Genomic DNA, 14,290 nt, shown 5'->3' with positions numbered 1-14,290 from the left:
GCTCTTACCCTTACGTTCCCAGGTGCAATAATGCTGGGTCGTTTAACAGGGCTGCTACATATTTAATGTGGGAAACCTTTCGAGAGTACAAGTTCCCAGTTTTGCCATGCATTCTTGTTTGACACAAAACGGTTCCTTGATGCATTCTTGTTTGACACAAAACGGTTCCTGGAGGCCAGGTATAGCAACTACTTGTCTGCAGTTTAATGACATCATTGTAAGGGATTTGTAGAGAAATGCAGGCCACTTTCTCATCCTAGCGCAAAGCAAAGATTATATTGTGCTACTGCCAGCAAGCTACACATGAGCAAAAGAAGCAACTACAAAAATGCCTGGAAAAATGAGGTTAGTTACTTTCTTTCAGTACAGCTGTTCTTGGGTTAGGGAAAACTGAAAGAACTGCTCTGGGCCCCATCCTTTAGGATTGTACACTTCCTTGCTCACCTGGCATAGCCTGTGATATGTGATGGCACAGTGGCTTTCAGTCCCAAGCCACTGCTGATTATGTGGCTCATGAGACATGACATGGTGAACATCTTGAAGAAGAAGAGTTGGATTTATGCCCCACTTTTCACTACCCCAAAGAATCTCACAAAGCATCTTACAATCACCTTCCTTTCCTCTCCCCACAACAGACACCCTTGTGAAGTAGGTGGGGATGAGACAGCTCTGACAAACTGTTCTAAAAAGACTGTGACTAGCCCAAGGTCATCCAAGCTGGCTGCATGTGGAGGAGGAGCAGGGAATCAAACCCGGTTCCAGATTAGAGGCTGAAGCTGTTAACCATTACACCAAACTTGCTCTCTTGTAAATCAGGGAGAGAAGGAAGGGACTTGTGCTCCCTCCCTTCCCAAGACAGCCCTTCTTGCCAGGAGGTGTCACAGGGGAAGAACAGATGCAGTAATCCCAGGGTGCAATCTAAGTGTGTCTGCTACATCAGGAAGTCCCCTCCCACCCTGACCTTTCACATTTATCGCTGCAAGATATTGCCCCAGACAGCTAAAAGGATATATGGTTAGAGCATTATAGTAGAAGTTCAGGTAGATCCAGGTTCAAGGTTTTACTATGCTGCACAAATCAATGAAAACGATAAGGGGAAAAAGATTATTTGTTCTTGTCTTGCCATTGGAGACAATGGAGATGGGCTGGGGCACTCTTTTTGGGTGCCCACAGAACTGAATCCCATAGTCTAATATTTTGGAAACTTGGAGGTTCTTTTGGGGAGAGGCTCCCACAGCTATTCCACAAATTTCATATCTCTGCCTCAAACCCCTGCTCCCCATGATCACGGAATAAGCAGGAAAGGGAAATTTTGGTCCCTTTAAACTTCCTGATTTCCACATGGCCAAATCGCTCCCGAATTGTAGTTCATCAATTCAGCCGAAGCTGACTTGAGCAGTTTAACTTCAGGGGAAGGTCAATTCAGGCCACAGTAGTCCGAAAAGTCTCTGATTCAACATTGATTCAGGTACTAGTGGTGTTTCTATTAAGGACCTGGAAAATAATGAGCCGACAGGGAAAAGTATGGGGTTTGGCTAAATTTAAAGTTATACTTAGGGATGCATTTGTCTTACGTTGTTCTTGCTTGCTGAGTTGACTTTCTTATTTTCGAATTAATGATTTAAGTCTTCAAGAAATAGCTAAACCAAACTGATCCTACATCTAGAACTCAAAGATAACACTTTAACATGCTATGCAACTCATTCTCAAAGAATACTTTAAGGGTAAAGAAGTGCCCCTGAACAGATTGTGTGTCCCAGGGACTGGCTTTTTTCACATGGCAAGCATTCTTTGCATTGCTTCCATTGCTGCTGCAAATGCAGAGATATGCACATCTGCCTCCACTGGGTCTGCCAGATCTATGCCATACTGGGAGACCTCCTGCTGGCCATCCCTGACCCTTGCAGTGACTTGATAGGGAAGCAAAGAAAAAAAGGTAGGGAAAATTGTCATTGCTCCAATGGTACAACATCACTTCTGACGCAAAACTGGATATGGCATCGTCATGTTGGGGGGCAACTCTCCAGAACTGCAATCTGGTAAAACTATATAGTTTTAGGGCAATCCTAGGACATTGCTCCAAAGTGATGCAATCACTTTTGGTTTTAGTCTCAGAAGGGATATTGTGCGTTCAGACCAAGGGTGATTTGCATTTCCCCGTCCCTTCCCCTGACCCCTCCTACTAGATGCCAATACTAGGCTGGCAGCCCTAGCTTCTACGTGTGGTAGTTTTCTGTATAGTTTTCTAAATCTTTTTCCTCAGTTTTCTAGATTTGGTAGGTTTGGTGAGGCAAGCAGTGGGAGACTGGGGAGGGCAGGAATATTTAGGCAGCCATTGGTGACAGCATGACTTCAAGAAAAACCCTGGTAAGCTATGACATTACTTCCATGTTACTCCCAGGAAGTGATGGCATTAGCAATCAGAGGGAGTATTTTGGAGGGGGGCAGAAAATGAAATTGTGTGATGTGACTCCCAGTAGAGTACCCTGAAATCATGTCATGACCTTCTAGGAAATCCTTGATGGTAAAACCATAAACATTTGGGGAATCCCTAGAGTGTTATGATGTCACTTCCAGGTACAATCAAAATTTGATGTCACTTCCAGGTACAATGGCATTGCTTCCTGCCTCCTTTTAATTATTCTGCTGGAGTCAAGAGCTCTGATGTGGCCTGGAACCCAAGAGCAGAAGATTGACCACCACTCCTGGGCAAATGATATCCCCATCCCCATGTGTCTCTCAACTCTTCCTTCTACCTCCTATCTTGGACTAGTGGCAAGAGAAGGTGCAGAAGCACAGCCTGGCCTTAGCAGAGAAGGTCCAATATATACTGGAGATATGCAGAGTATTCAAGCATCCAGTATGGAATTTTAAGTACAAAAGAATGAACGGCACAAGTCTGGCCCAGCTATTAGATAGCTGGGATATTTGTGCAGGGCAGGGATGCTGGACTTACAGAGACGGGAGGCAGGAAGAAGTCAGCTGCTAGGAGGGGATACTGATTCAGCAGGAGGAGAGGAAGGGATCAGAGGGTGAAAAGAAGTGTATATCGGAGGAGGTATAAGAAGAGGAGTTGTGGCTTCTATAATACAAAGGGAGCAGACATTGCTTTTATTTACAAAATTTGCACCTAGCTCTTCTGCCCTCATCAAGGCCAATAAAGTGGTTAACAGATTTAAAATATACACAATTTGATCTGAGAAAGAGATATACTAATTCTTGGGACAAGAAACTCAACTGTTTTACGGTAGTTTCAAGCCTGTTTAAGAAGAAGAAGAAGAAGAGTTGGTTCTTATATGCCGCTTTTCCCTACCTGAAGGAGTCTCAAAGCGGCTTACAATCCCCTTCCCTTTCCCCACAACAGACACCCTGTGAGGTAGGTGAGGCTGAGAGAGCCCTGATATCACTGCTCGGTCAGAACAGTTTTATCAGTGCCGTGGCGAGCCCAAGGTCACCCAGCTGGTTGCATGTGGGGGAGCGCAGAATCGAACCCGGCATGCCGAGTGCAAGTCCGCACTCCTAACCACTACACCAAACTGGCATGAAACTCATAGAGATGGGGGGGGGGGAATCTTGTACCATATCAAGCTTTTGAGGTTTTATCATTGCAGCATCGAGATTCAAAAATAACTGATCTCCAGGCTTCTATTAGCAGCAGGATTTTGTCCAAGTAAACTCACCTTCTCTCCCACCAACCCCGTCTCCAAGCTTTGGATAATGTTACTGATAAAATATTGTCCCCAGCCGTGCCGGCAAGGATTGTTACCGCCAATGCTTCACGCACTGAGCTCTCAAAATGCTCTTTTGGACGATCATAAATTCTGTTGCCTGCCTGACTCATAGATGAGACAAGCTTCCTTGGGAGGGCGGTATATAAATGTAATAAATAAACTCTAACAGTTGATAAATGCCAAGCTGCATTTCACACAATCCAAGAAAAGTACAGTTTAGGACAGCCCCCCCCCCACAGTTTTTTTTTTAGCCAGTGGGCAGCTTCAGAATTCTAACACAAGGTGGTGAAGCACAACCACAAAACGGCTGCTGCAGGGGAAGGAGCCAAATGCCCACAGAAAGTCCCAGTACAGGGCCACACAGACTGGCCTGCTCAAACCTGTGCCATGCAGAGCCACACAGACACAATGAAAGTTTAAGAACAGGAAAGAAGAGATGCAATGTTAAAAAACACACTGAGAAATAAGAGTGAAAGCCAAACTAAAAACTAACACTGTGATAACAATTGCTACCAAAGCAATGTTTTTTTTAAATCTTCACAGCCAAACAGATCATCAATGACCAAGAAACCAAGCTGAGCCCACCCACTTTTTGAAAACACTTGCCAGGCATCAGGTCAAGTATCAGCAGATGCGGGCACCATGCTGGGGCCTCCTGATCTCGAGCCACAGATTAGAGGGGCCTCTACAAAAAGACAAAACCCCAAATTTTTATGAGTTTTGGGGTGTCATGTTATGGGTTCTTAAATGTGATTTCATTTAGGGCCTCTGAATGCCTTTATTCCAAGAACTAGGGTTTCCAGCCCTCTTCCCTCAAATTTATTTCCAGTCTGAAGCCGAGTTCAGATCAGAATTTGGTTCAGCAGCCTCCTTGCTCACTAAGTCTGACAAATGTTTCTTGTGGTCATGTCCGGATGGTGGCTTCCTGTGGGCCATTACACACCAGTAAAGTAGAGGAAGGCAGATTGCTTTTCTTGTGGAACAGTCCTGTGGCGAAACACATGAATAGGGGCCACACAGACTGGCCTGCTCACCCTTGTGCCACACATTCTTCCTCCACCCGGCCCTGCCATCTTCATAGGCTAATGTGGGCAGAAACATTCTGTGCATTTGCCTGAACCAAGAGTTCTAAAGAGGAGCCAACATCAAAAAACAAATGCACATTCCATATATGTTACACCACTCTTGGCCCAGAATAAAAACATGGTACAGAAAAAAACATAAAAGGCATTCTTTTAGCAGCCCAGTTTCTTCCCCTAGCTAGAATAATCCGACCAAGGGCTACGTGCCAGAGATGAAAAGACTGGTAGGAAAGTATATCTGGGTTTGTGAGGGCTTGGAGGTTTTATTTTAAATGGCCTCAGTCCAGATCCAGTTACATCCAATAGGAAGTGGGCCTTGAGAGTGATAGTTACTCCCATTGGAAGCAAAATGAGAAGCATGATGCTACTAAGAAAAGCATGGATGCTACTAATAGAGTTGGGTGCTTCGGCGTCCCAAGCGGCCGCTCCCGCCCGAAGCAGTCAATGCTGTGCCAAAGCACCCAACCCTAGATACTAATGTTCTCAAACATCAGCACTGTGCACAAAAGCAGGCTCTTGGATTCAGATCTTCCATGATTAGGATTCTCAGACACACACATACTCACCAGTGGAGCTGGGGGTCCCCCATCATCAGGTCCCACTGCTGATCAGCACTGCTGATCACTGCTGGGAAAAGAGTGAGGCCCAGTCAACACTGCAACCATGTGTCTATCATCATGTTGGGCAATGCTCTGGTATTTGGGCAAAAACTCTATAGCAGAAGCCAAATTGACCAGAGCCTCACCACAACAACACTGCATGATGATGTCACTTCCTGGTCACATCGGAAGTGATGTAGAGAGATCGCTGGAACGTTGGCTGGGCCTCCCTCTTCCCCTGCCCCCCAATCCCTGGCAACCCTACCCATGACAGGTCTGGAGGGCTCTTCAAAGTACCCCCAAGCTATGCTTCAAAACATAAAATGAAATAAAATCCATCCTCCAAAAGATCCACATTCCGTATTCAGTGAACATTTGTTATACTTACATAACTTGTTCAAAGTGGAACATTTTTTGTTTTGTTTTTTGGAGAATAATTTAAGAATTTAAAACATTTTGGGGAGTCCGCTTGGTTAAGAGTGGAAGCCTCTAATCTGGAGAACCAGGTCTGATTCCCCACTCTTCTACATGCAGCCAGCTGGATGACCTTCGGCCAGTCACAGTTCTCTTAAAGCTGTTCCCACAGAGCAGATCTTTCAGAGTTCTCTCAGATTCACCTACCTCACAGGGTATCTATTGTGGAGATAGGAAGGGAAGGTGATTGTAAGCCGCTTTGAGACTCATTCAAGCAGTGAAAAGTGGGGTATAAAAACCAGCTCCTCTTCTTCTTCTTAACGGGGGCAGTAAAGGAGACCTGGGTGGAAAAGCAACAGGAGCACGGTGTGATGTGCCACCTCCTGAGCATGAATAACTTAGCCAAAATTCCCCCTTTAATTTTCAGCATGCTGTAGTGGTTACAGAGGATGTGGAATGGAATAAACCTCATATCAGATCTCAGAAGCTAATCAGATTTAGTACTTGGATGGGAGACCACCAGGAGAGTGCAGAGGGAGGCAGTGGGGGAATCACTTCTCTTTCACACTTGCCTTGAGAACTGGGGTCAACATAAATAGGCTGCAATTTGACAGCACTTTACATACACCCAGGGATGACAGTGCTGGACTAGGATTCGGGAGCCCCTGTCTTGCCATAGAAGCTCACTGGTGACCTTCCTTCAGTCACTCTCTTTCAGACTAACCTACCTCACAGTGTTGCTGGTGAGGCTCAAATGGTGAAGAGAGGGGATGACGTAACCCACTCTGAGCTCCTTGGACAGGGAAGAATAAACATTTGCTATATAAATAATGGAAGTTCTTAACATCAGTCATGCTGGCAGTCTGCCCATTTGTTCTGCACAAGGAAGGTATGAAATATACTTTTTTAAAAAGTCAAATTTCTCAGGCAAACAGCTATTGCACCACGTTAATCTACAAGACTCCAATAAAGGAGTCCCACTTTACTGCAACAAGCACGGGGTTAAGATCCACCTAAAAAGGTTCCTATTTTACTGGATAAGAGCTCTGGCTCTCCCCTTTGTTGCATTCCCTCAGTTGCTCTGATATCCCATTGCTCTGCATTCCCTTATTTAGCCAGAGACTTCTCTGCTGACTCCAAAGCTTTCAATACGTCATTTACACCATACTCCACCAGCGTCTCCCAAGGAGACACTAATTCCTGCCTATGTAATGTAGATTTGAAACGCTGAGCACACTGGAAGATATAAGTTAACATTGCTCAAGAGCACGATTGGCCAGAAGCGGCTCAGGAAAGTGATACGAGAGCTGTGGTTCAAGTCTCAGCAGATGAGGGCCTCTGTTATTTTAAGGCTGGGCTCAGACATGTTCCACAAATGCCTGAGCTGCAGACAGTTCAAGTACTACGGTCTGTTCCTTTGGAAGTCAGTGAATTACCCAAACAAGAAGCAGGAGGCAAACCAACCAACCATGCAGGCATCACTTCTTAGGGGTTATTATTATGTGCTCTGTAGGGCAGAAACAGGCTGCAAGATGGTTTATGGGTGGGTAGCCATCTGACGGAGAGGCTGATTCTGTGAAGGTTCAAGGGGGTGGCGGTTACAGTGGATGAGCGATAGGGCTGTCTTGCATAGTGCAGGGGGTTGGACTAGATGACCCGGGAGCTCCCTTCCAACTCTATGAATCTATGATTCTGTCTATCAGATTCAATAACCATTTCTTCTCCTTGTACTGTCGGAATAGGAGAAACTGGCTGTCCAAGATAGGTGCTGAAAGCAGATGACACCCAATGAAGGTAATTAAACAAAACTGCATCACTGGCACTTGCAAAGTTGTCCATTCCTCCAAATATCCCAAAGATATCAAATAAAGGCAGCCACATAGGAAGTTAGGGCTGAGATCATGGCCACATGTTCCTGATCGGCCTCACATGAAGCCTGGGGATGTGGTAAGCCATTATCCTGATCCAATTAGAGATAGCAACAGGTGGACAGCTCAGGTCCTGGTCTTCTCCTGCAAGGTCACCGTTGGCTGAAGAGTGCAAATGGCAGCATTCTGCTGCAAATTTGATTTACCCTTTTCTTTATCTTGCCTTTAGCCTTTTTAGCTGGAGGTTCAGAAAAGGCGCAATGAACTAGAGAGGAGTGTGACTGAGATAGGATCCTCTGAGATATGGATCTGGGAGGTAGAGCCAAGCACATGAATTTCAAAGATGCAGAATTCAGAAGCTGACATAGCTTCAATGCATCTGGACAAAACCAACTCAACTGTAGCTGGAGACTCCAAAAACATGATCATCCTCTTCAGCGGCAAAAGAGGAACAGAGGGTAGGGGGCGCTGTTGCACAGCAGCCTGTGTTCCCTTGGCAGGGATAAGCTTATGACTCTGGTGTGCAGAACCTCAGCAAGGTATAAATGCCATAGAGTTCACCTTCCAAAACAGTCATTTTCTCCATTGGAGCTCTCTTGTTTGTCTGTAGATCAATTGCAACAGCAGAAGTGCCACTGGGGAGGGGGTGCAGCCCTTGATGAGGATGTTAGCTAGAGCCTTATCCATCATTGAGCCTCCTATCTGGAATTTAATTAAAGCTGACCTGAATGTCTCTATCTGATTTTAGGAAACAGGGAGGGAAACCAAGCTTTGGGGCTGTGGACTGTTTTTATTCTCTATAAACCCTTTGACTGATTATTTGGGGGAGGAGGCTGGGTTTTTCCATTCCGCTTGGTTGCACTGACTCTTACTATTTTATCATACAATCTGCTGGGAAGTCTCTTCCTTGGTTTCATTTGTTACTGAAAGATACTTGAATTCTTAAACTAAAGGGAGCATTTGGCTACGCTGGAGAGGCAAAGACGCCTTAGGTCACTGATTCCAGAATGAATCAGCATAAGATATACAAGCAAGGGCCCGTTTAACTATTGTGGAGCTTATAACAGCCTCCTTCCAGGATCTCCGGGCAGCTGTGCAATATCCAAGAAGACGAAAAGGGCTCCAGGAGGCTATTTTCTTTTGCTACAAAGTTTCCTTAATAGGAAATTATCACCAAGCGGCACTAGGGGAGGGATGCCGGCCTGGAGAGAGAATTCCAATCCCTGATGTAAACCACCACAAAGTCTTCCCCCTTGGTTTCGTGTAAATAATGTATAATAAAAAGAGCCTTTTATAAACTGGCCGGTGTTCACAGAGCAGTTCAACAGCTCAGATGCCTTTATTTATGGTCTTGCTGTGCTTTGCATGTGAGCTTTGGAGCATGCTGTGAAAGAGCAAAAAACAGCCAGCATTCTTTGGTATTCTGGATTTGGCTTGCTACATCCAAGTGGTCAAGACTAGGAGACCTGGGTTCAAGCCTTCACACCATGGTGATCATGGTCAGTGGGCAACCTTGGAGCTGTCACAGACTCTCGTCTGAATTTACCTTGCAGGATTGTTGTGAGATGCGGACATTGTTCCTTGGAAGATAGCAGAATAAAAACAAGACCAGGAAGGGTCTGAGTCCATACTGTCCATCTGCTGAGCATGCTGCTGAAAGTCAGCTAGGTTGTTTACAAACTGGCTGACGCCTGAGTAGACCCATTCAAAGCCATTCCCTGCTGCAACCTGACAGAAAACTTCCCCAGCCTCAGGGCTTGCTGGGCAGAACACCTTTAATGGGGCTTGAAGTCCCCTGGGGTAGGTATGTTGATCCTGGACAACCATTTGGGCTTAAAATATTATTGTGTCAGAATCCCCCTACACTGAATAATCAATGAGAATTACATCTTATGGTCTATCAATTGGGTCTTTAGAAGAAAGACGTAAGAGTCAGAAAGATGCTCAGCTCTGCCTTCGGTTGCCAACCTTCACATGGTGACTGGAGATCTCTCACTATTAGAATTGATCTCCAGGTCTCCCTCCTCCCCAAACCCTGCCCTCTCCAGCAGAAAAGCAACCTTACCCCCAGCCATTTCAGCTCAGGAGACAGCTGCTGACACAGGTTACTTCTTGAAGGAAAATTTCTGCTTCTCACAAGGAAGAAAGATTGGGCAGAAAACTATGCAAAATAACATTCTGGAGTGGTCCCTAAGAGTGGATGCTACTGTTATTCAAAATTCTCACTGTAATGCAATCATGTTCAAAACATTTTTAAATATGGAGGGGAGACGGGGTCGGGCAGGTGAAGAGGCAAGTAACAGGTGGGATTAATACAAACTTATGACAACACCACTGGAGGCAGGAATGCAGGAGGAAGGCAGACTCAAATCCCAAAGTTCCTCATTGGATAACTGCAATTTGCCTTCCGGGGTGGGGGTGAGGGTGGGGAATCATAGCTTTTGAAGATTCACAAACCACAAGGCAAACAGGGATTGCATTCAAATCTACTACGAAATATTTTTGTGTAAAAAAATTGTTACTCCCTGGGGCTTTAAGAATGCTGGAACAGAATTTTACTCAACCGCGGAAAAGGTCTGAGTCTCCACAATTTTAAACACCCCAACCACCACACCAAATTTTCTCTCAGTGTTTTCAAAGAACCTCTTTAAAAGAGGAGCTTCTGAGCTTTGCTGCATATTGGGAGCTGATCAACTTATTGGGTCAAAGCACTATGTAGCTTCAGGAATGAGTTCTGATTAGACATGTTGAGAATGGTGTTGTCAACATTATTGCAAGGTCAACTGCCAATTACTGCTTATTATGTCCTATAGCCACTTCCTATACATGGGCAAAGTACCTAAGGACCTAAAGTACCTAAAGATACATGTGACATTAGTTGCGAATGGCAAATGCACATTAAACAAATCAGTGTTTTCTTCTTGCAAAAAATATGGATATAGAAGCCCGGTTCCCTCTTTTATGTATTCTACTAAGCAAAATGGCAATTTAAATGCGAGTCTGCCACTGGCAACAATGCAAGGCATCGTTATTTCATAGCCAAGAAAGAGCACTGCCATAAAAAAGAGACCATTCATCTTCATACTAATTTCTTATTTATGCCTCCACATGAATATTAGTTTGACCTGCTGAAACAAAAGAACGAGTGTAAAATTACCCCAAGTCTTTTATGGCAAAGTCTATTAATGTAGACATCTGCTAGTTTCCAGTTAACATCTTTACTGAGCCAAATGAGTCACAACTAGAAGACGGAGAACTTTCAGCTTAAGGAAGCATACAACCTATCAAGAAGCTTTCTTGCACAAGTCCTGTCAAAATGAATGGGAGAACCACATGCACATGGGGGGGGGGGCTCTTGCAATGTTTGTCATTGATTTCTTTCCTCCAGATTTTGTAATCTTTAAAAATCTATTCACACAATTCAGGTGGGTAGCTGTGTTGGTCTGAAGTAGCTCAGCTTGGTGCAGAGGTTAGGGGGGATGACTTCTAATCTCACAAGTTGGGTTCGATTCTGCACTCCCCCACATGCAGCCAGCTGAGTGACCTTGGGCTCACCACAGAACAGCTGTTCTGACCGAACGGTAATATCAGGGCTCTCTCAGCCTCCCCTCCCTCACAGGGTGTCTGTTATGGGGAGAGGAAAGGGAAGGCAAATGTAAGCCACTTAGAGACTCCTTTGGGTAGAAAAAAGTGGCATATAAGAACCAGTTCTTCCTCTTCAGTAATATCAGGGCTCTCTTAGCCTCACCTACCTCACAGGGTGTCTGTTGTGGAGAGAGGAAAGGGAAGGGGATTGTAAGCCGCTTTGAGTCTCCTTCTGGTAGAGAAATATAAGAACCAACTCTTCTTCACAACCAAATTTGAATCCAGTATCATCATCTTGAATAAATCTTTGTTGGTCTTAAAGATGCTACTGGACTCAAATTTTGTTATTCACACAATGATATAGGCTATAATTTCCTAGAAACAACATTGTTGGGGGTTCTCTATGGCTCTGTGGGAGACTGAATGCTACACACAGAAGGTTCCCTGATTCAATCCTCAGCATCTCCACTTTAAAAGGATCAGGGAGGCAGGCAGGTGCTGGGAAGGCCTTTCTCTGCTTGAAACCCTGGAGAGCTACTGCCTGCCAAAACAAGACTTGATTGCAACACAAGATCCAACTGATAGTCAAGCAGCTAAATTAGGTCCCTTTGCTGTCCCAAAAATCACACTGAGAGAAGAACCTTTTATATTTTTACTGCAGCAGAAATACAGACACAGGGGCATATCCCAAATTTCCCAAATCTGTGTGCAGAACAAAGGATTGCATGAGACTTTATAATATTCCATTGAAGGCAGGAAAAGATGATGTCCTTTGGGTCAAACCAGTAACCTGGGGTCTCCACCCCTTGCACATCCCATAGGACCAACCCATTGCCATTATGCTAAGTCACCGGAAAAAGGTTACTAAAGTTCTCTTGTTAATATAAACAATTGCATCTGGCCTTGAGAATAGAACCTATCAGATACAGTCAAGAACAAGTTTCTGGGCCTCCTGTTATGAAACAGTCTGGTACGCTAAGCTTCTCTTTACAGAACAATAATTAAGAAAATATTATTTCACTCCCTTCTCCATCATAACGGGTTGACTCACTATAAAGCAGGTTTATTTGAGCATAGTAGCCCTTTTCAATCATTATTATTTTGGTGCTCCTATCTCATGCGCAGGGAGAGTGTGCTGTGTGCAATTCTCCCAATAAGTACATAGTCATTTTGTGTAAGTAAAGCAACATTTATATTTTGTGTAAATAAGACAACGATAATTGTGCACTCTCCCATATTGGGCCGTAGAATCACCAAAACCGTAACAATAGAAAAAGCAGCTATTGCAGCTGTTGCTAAGCGAGTTTAGAAAACAGAGGTTCCTTGGCTATATATTTCTATTAAGCAAAAGCTAGGAAAAAAGCTAGGAATAGAGGCTCTAAGAAGAGCCTCTTTTGGCGCAGAGTGGTAAGACAGCCGTCTGAAAGCTTTGCCCATGAGGCTAGGAGTTCGATCCCAGCAGCCGGCTCAAGGTTGACTCAGCCTTCCATCCTTCCGAGATCGGTAAAATGAGTACCCAGCTTGCTGGGGGGGTAAACGGTAATGACTGGGGAAGGCACTGGCAAACCACCCTGTATTGAGTCTGCCATGAAAACGCTGGAGGGCGTCACCCCATGGGTCAGACATGACTCGGTGCTTGCACCGGGGATACCTTTACCTTTACCTTTAGGAATGGATAACTGGGAAGAAATATCCTGAAGATAATCCCAGAGACTGTGAGCAAGTTGAGAGGGAAATAATTTGACACCTATATTCAAGCTATTCAAGTGGCTTTGTAATGAAAGCACTCTTTTTTATTTAAAAAGTTGTAGAATATTTTAGAAGCTGGGGTGTTCTATGCAAACAAAATTAATCCAGCCACATCTATGCTACTGGCATTCCCAGGAATGATGCGATGATAAAGGGTGGACCAGGCAGCCTTAAGTATTGTAAGCATGTCTTCATAAAGAAAATCAACCTCTGCGTGCAACTGAGGCGGTTAGTCTGAAAAGCACAGGCAGAATCTGTCTCCAAGCCCAAATGTGTCGGATTTCGTTGCAGTAAATTAATCAAGACAAGGAAACATCAAGTGAAAGGGAAGAAGGGACTTCATTCAAATGCCTGTAATTCAGATGAACGTAAGTACAGAAAAGCTCAGGGATATTGTGATATTTTGTATAAATAAGACAACAATAATTGTGCACTCTCCCACAATGGGCCGTAGAATCACCAAAACCGTAACAATGGAAAAAGAAGCTATTGCAGCTGTTGCTAAGCGGGGAGTTCAGAAAACAGAGATTCCTTGGCTATATATTTCTATTAAGCAAAAGCTAGGAATGGATAATTAGGAAGAAATGTCTTGAAGATAATCCCAGAGACTGTGAGCAAGTTGAGGACAGGAAGACCTGGAGGATCATTGTCTGTGGGGTCGCGATGGGTCGGACACGAATTCACACCTAACAACAACAACATTGTGATAACATTTGCCAGCAACTGGAAAGACTGCAACCAACTAATTTATATATTTTAAAAAAATCATTTGCAGTCATTCCAAAATCCTTGTCCAATTATCTTCAGATCTAGAGCCCTATCCCCAAGTTCAAACATATAGTTATCTCCTTGTCTTGGTTCAGTGAGTTGCACTAGTTAATTAGATGCTGGTTAAGCAGTGTTTTCTTTTGTCTGCCTTTGAAACCACCAATTAATTTCAGAGCAGGGGCTGCAATAATAAGTCTGTTACAATGGAAAAAGGAAACTGGAGTTGGAGTATTGAAGCACCGTAAAGACCAACAGATTTACTGCAAGAAGTTGGGATGAGATGTTTACTGAAAGGTGATGGGGGTTATCTACTTTAAAAAACACCCATAACATAATCAAGACAGAAGTTGTTGCATTTGGATCAGACGAATAACTGAGCAAGTGCAACATTTTAATTATCTTGTATGTGGTATGCAGATCAAGTTATCATTTGGTTGCTTCCGTCATGAAGGTTTCAAGATCACCAAAAGCAGTTCTGAGCTTCAGTAAAGGGG

The 14,290-nt window shown here is 44.2% G+C and overlaps 1 protein-coding gene across 1 annotated transcript in view; it reads right to left on the bottom strand.

Annotated features, from left to right (window-relative positions):
* JPH2 (junctophilin 2) overlaps positions 1-14,290 on the bottom strand; it is a 93,003-nt gene that overhangs the window by 56,462 nt on the left and 22,251 nt on the right. The window lies entirely within an intron of this gene.

Source organism: Paroedura picta, chromosome 4 (genome assembly GCF_049243985.1).
Source record: "Paroedura picta isolate Pp20150507F chromosome 4, Ppicta_v3.0, whole genome shotgun sequence".
Classification (NCBI taxonomy): domain Eukaryota; kingdom Metazoa; phylum Chordata; class Lepidosauria; order Squamata; family Gekkonidae; genus Paroedura; species Paroedura picta.
Note: the sequence above shows the minus strand (reverse complement) of the source record. Positions and strands in the feature narration are given on the sequence as shown.